Raw genomic sequence first — 5,299 nt, 5'->3', positions numbered from 1 at the left:
TTTTAAAATCCACATTTTTTAAAAAAAGATGTTTTTTTAAAAAAAATATGCTGATCTATAGTGTCACTTCCCTTCCAAGCTTGACCTCTACCTGTACTTTCTGATATGGTTTGGCCATGTCCCCACCCAAATTTCATCTTGAATTGTAATCCCCATAATCCCTGTGTGGTGAGGGAGGGACTCAGTGGGAGGTAATTGGATCATGGGGGCAGTTTCCCCCATGCTGTTCTTGTGATAGCGAGTGAGTTCTCATGAGATCTGATGGTTTTACACGTTTGACAGTTGCTCCTTCACATGCTCACACTCTGTGGCCTGCCGCCATGTAAGAAGTAACTGCTTCCCCTTCTGCTATGTCAGTTTCCCTTTGGCCTCCACAGTCATGTGGAATGTGAGTCAATTAAACTTCTTTCCTTTCTAAATTACCCAACCTCAGGTATTACTTTATAGTAGTCTGAAAATGGAACAATACATTTTCTGATAATCATACTTAAGGAATTACGGAATTCATACTACTGGGATCAAATAATGGCCCCAGCCTGAGCAGTCATGTGGCCATTGGGGAGATAACTTACCTTCTCCATCTCAATGTCTTCTCTGAAACCTGTGAGATTGTTTCTGAGGGTTAAGTGAGCATAGCCCACTTGGAACAGTGTCAGGCACAAACTGCTTGCCAGATGTTGAGTATTTATTTTTATTGAGTTAGGACTGTAGTAATCTACTTTACAGCTCTTGATTTTGTATAACAAAATTATGCTTAGTACTTTGTTAGTAAAAGAGAGAAAATCTGAAAGTTGCTGCCATGGAAGGAAGAAACAGAGGGGAAAATAGGCAGTTGGTAAGTTTCAGCATTTCAGAGCTTGAAGGGACAAATTATGTTTCTATTTATGGAGAAGGAGGTGGAGGCAGGATAGGTCCCAAGGTGTCATTCAAGACACACAGCCATAACTCTTTAGTGAGAAGAGCTAGGGCCCCAGGGATTGCTGTGGTCAAGTTGCAGACAAAAACTACTGCTCATTGGAAGATAGGAGAGGAGTATTTTGTTCCAAAAGCAGTGAATAGTTCAGGTGTATCTACATTCAGTCAGCAAATAAAAGTTCAACTTGTTGCTAATGGGACCCACTCTGCTTACTGAGACTATGTACAGAAGTCATAGTGGAAGATGGCTTCCAGTAACAGACCACCCTGTGCTTTTCTTAGAACTAAAAAGCTCAGGAAGATGGTGATGAATGAGAACCTTAGTTCAACTGGCACTGCAGGAGGGGCCAGGAGAGCAGCCGCATCATAAGCCACAGGGTGGGGCACCCAGGCAGCGGGGGAGGGGCGGGCAGCCAGGATGGGGCATTGTGAGGTGTGGGGCAGGGCATTGTGAGTCACATGCCTGGGCTTCCACCTGGGCCAATGGGCTTCAGTCTGTAGGTTACTACAGGAGGAGGAGAAGCTCATTCTGTACTCTCTCTATAGGCAGTTGTTGTGTCTCTCAGCGCTTGTTGGATTCACAACCTATTAAATTAGCCTGCTATTCTTCACCCTCCCAGACAAGTCAACTCAGGCGAGGCGGCACGGTGCGGGCAGGCGAGCAGCAGCAAGACCATCTCTGCAAGTGCAGCATAGTCTCGCCTAGGGCAGCGGGAGTGTGTGGCCAACACTGTGAGCAGAGGCACAGGTGGCGGCAGACAGGAGTAGAGGCGCCCCATGGGGAACATTCTGTTCTGTTTTGTGCGCCCCAGGGTCAGCCCCGAGTTGGACCAACACCAGGGGTCAGGATGTGCTGCTGAGTCAGAAATCTGTGAGGCCACAGCTGAGGACATGGTAGCAGCAGCGCCCATGGCAGCTGCTGCAGAGCCTGCCAAACTGACTTTTGAAGCTGGTGATGCCCTTCATGTTCACCAGATCTGTGACCAGGAGATGCCTGAAGGTAAGGAGGTGACAGTGGCATCTGCCCTGGCCACGCCCTCTTGCTGCTGCTGTCCCCAAGGTCCCCTAGCGGGTATCGCCCACCTCAGGCTCCTTTTTGCCTGTAGTCAGCTTTTCCAGGCCTGGTCAGAAACAAAGGCTGGCTCTGCCCTGACTTCCCATTCCCACCTCTTAGTCTTTCCCCACAGAGTCCAGGCAGTTTCTTTTCTCCTCCCCTCCCAATTGCCCAGTTCTTGCTCCCTCATCTCATTCTCTCAGGCTGGCCTCGGACCATTTATTTATGGCTCTTCTTGTCTGTAGCTCTGTTTATTATTCTGTGGGACTTTGTTGAAGCTTCTTTGGAATATTCTCTTCCTTTTTTCAATAAAAACTCGAATATCCCAACTTTCCACTACCCATCCCATTCTTTTTGTGTACCTATCCAGATGGTATCTAGGTGAAGGAACCAGGTAAGTGCCTAATAGTCCTTTGTTAAAGTAGCTAAATCTCAGGACAATTCATACTGAACTATTTGGGGATTTCTACTTTGAAATCAGAATGAAGGTTGCCATGGGAGAGATGATAGGGTATTCTTAATGGGTTGCTTTAAGTCACCTTGATAGGTGCTTATTTCCTTCTAACTGTAATTTGAACACAAAAGGAAAGAAAATGGAGGGTGCTTAAAATAATTCTGAAAGGTATGAAATGTCATGGCCAGGGCTGCAGACAAATCCATTGTTTTTTTCCCCCAAAGGAGTTTACCCATGAGGCTCTGATTACTTTAAAATTCTTACTTTAACACAAAACATGTCTCTAGATTTATTCTGGTGACTTACCAGACTTTATTTACTTCCTTGTTCTAAAAGAAAGGTAGGGATGGTTCATGGTCAAAACTTTGAAAAGACATGAAATGTCAATGTAGACTTTTAACGTGTAATATAAAGATTGCATGTTAAAATGCCAGACCTTGCCTGTGTAAGGGTGTTTGTTGCCATTGGTGCCCCTTTGTTCTTCCCCCACCTGACAGCAGCATCTTGTTTAAAGATAAGAAAGTAAAGCATAAGAAGCTGGAAGCCATCATTCTCAGCAAACTAACATAGGAACAAAAAGCACACACCGCATGTTCTCACTCATAAGTGGGAGTTAAACAATGAGAACATGTGGACACAGGGAGGGGAACATCACACACTGGGGCCGGTTGTGGGGTGGGGGTAAGAGGATGGAGAACATTAGGACAAATACCTAATGTATGTGGGATTTGAAACCTCGATGATACGTTTATAGGTACAGCAAACCACCGTGGCACATGTATACCTATGTAACAAACAAAATGTTACAGGCTTTTTAAAAAGTGCTAATATTGTATAGACCTATTGCTAAAATGAGATTTACCTTCCCTCAGTTATTTTGAGCCTCATTCTAGGTGCTGAGGGCAAATGGAAGCACATAACTTATCTAAGAAAACCTCTTGTTTTCTGATACACAGCATCAGTTGGTAACTTAGGAATACAGTTACGTATATCTGAAGAGTTGTATCTGTTCATAAATATTTCAGTTAAACTAATTGAAGATACCTGCCATTCATATTACACTGTGTTATGTTACACTGCCTGGTAGCACTGCCTATTTTAGGATTGCTCTACCTATCATTGATGTCATGTGAGCTTATGTTTACTAACATATTTTCTAATAATTATGCAAAAGCAATTTGAAATTGTTATAAAGCACTTTTGTTATGCATTTTTTGGGAAATAATTTATAAAATGGGTGGGTAGGAGATAGTGAACTGAACTAAAATGCAGGACCTAACATCTTAAAAAAGAAACCATTACTGTGTGGCTGAAATGTAAAGCTATGTACACATAGACGTAGAATGTATGAGGCTGGGTGTGATGGCTCAAGCCTGTATCCCAGCACTTTGGGAGGCTGAGTCAGGCAGATTACTTGAGGCCAGGAGTTTAAGACCAACGTGACCATTATGGCAAAACCCCGTCCCTACTACAAATACAAAGATTAGCCAGGTGTAGTGGCACAAACCTATAGTCTCAACTACTTGGGAGACTGAGGCATGAGAATTGCTTGAACCTGGTAGGTGGAGGTTGTGGTGAGCCAAGATCACTCTGGGCAACAGAGCGAGACTCTAAGTCAAAGAATAAATAAACACATAAAATAAATTGCATTTGATGTAAGGTTTTGTGAATAGAAGAAAATATAACAGTTAAATATTATTTATATATATAATCATCAACAGAAATACGTCTTCTAACAGAGTATTTCCTTGCATTTTGGTTCTCATATTTTTGCTAAAAGGCAAGAAATGAAAACAAGAAAGTGCCCTTATGGTACTGTTCTGAACCAGAAGATTTTAATTTCAGGACTGCTTAGGAGAGTTTCCTCTGCACCCTTTTTATAAAATGTCTTTAGGCCTAACAAATGATAACCTCTATTGTTATGAATGTTTTTCCTTCCACAGTGTGGTCTTGGATATATATTATCACATCTGGCAAAGGTGAGCTTTTTAAAAACCTGTCTTGTGATTCTGGCTAATTACTTTTCAAGCTATCAAACTCTTTAGGTCACAGCTCTAGATATCATGAGCTGTATTGGGCCTGCTAAAATATCCAAGCAAATTATTTGTGTTTTCTTTGGTCCTTAAGACTCTTTTAATTCTTAAATGATTGGGAATCTCAGAATATGTTTCTATATTGATTATATTGATATGTATTATTGTAGAAGTATAAAATTGAGATGGTTTTTTCAAAATCTATTTTTAGTTTAGATTTCACATCCCTACCGCTGTTGATATCATGAGCTAGATAACACTTTGTTATGAGGACCGTCCTGTGCATTGCAGAAAGTTTAGCAGCGCTGATGACCTCTACCAACTAGATGTCAGTGGTAACCCATGACCCAGGTTGTGACAACAGAAAATATTTCTTAAGAACAATATTGTTAATATAATTTTTTAATGAAAAAATACCTTTTCTACAACAAAATACTGAGTAAAAATTGTGTCGTGTATTTATATTATTAAAAATCACTAATGTTGCACTTAAGAGAAGACAGCAAAAAAAGAAACAGCAGCAGCAATAACATGGCCTAATCTCATGCAAATATGTAGTTGGTAAAAGGTGCATTTTTAAAGCTTTGAGACAGTCGTAGGTATTCTTTAACACTAAGTGAAAACTTCACAAGTGCTACTTTCTTAATTTAGTTACAGTGGCATTTTACGTATTAATAAATTTATGCCATCAATACTCACTAATCTACCTTGCATGGTAAATGGATCTCTTCCCACATACTTGCATTTATAATATTATACATTAGTTATTTGGAATATATTGGTTTATGTTTTATTGTATCAAAAATCACTTTTAGTTTAACCTCCAGTCTTATTTTAAAGCAT

General features: G+C 40.9%; 1 long non-coding RNA gene across 1 annotated transcript; it reads left to right on the top strand.

Annotated features, from left to right (window-relative positions):
- Nucleotides 1-210: 210 nt before the first annotated feature.
- Nucleotides 211-4,293, top strand: LOC116545096. The gene is made up of 3 exons (XR_004266182.1): nt 211-352; nt 704-710; nt 4,282-4,293. It is a non-coding gene; the product is annotated as an uncharacterized LOC116545096 (long non-coding RNA).
- Nucleotides 4,294-5,299: the final 1,006 nt, after the last annotated feature.

The sequence above is a fragment of the Sapajus apella genome, unplaced genomic scaffold (genome assembly GCF_009761245.1).
Source record: "Sapajus apella isolate SASKATOON/1434 unplaced genomic scaffold, GSC_monkey_1.0 scaffold246, whole genome shotgun sequence".
NCBI lineage: Eukaryota > Metazoa > Chordata > Mammalia > Primates > Cebidae > Sapajus > Sapajus apella.
Note: the sequence above shows the minus strand (reverse complement) of the source record. Positions and strands in the feature narration are given on the sequence as shown.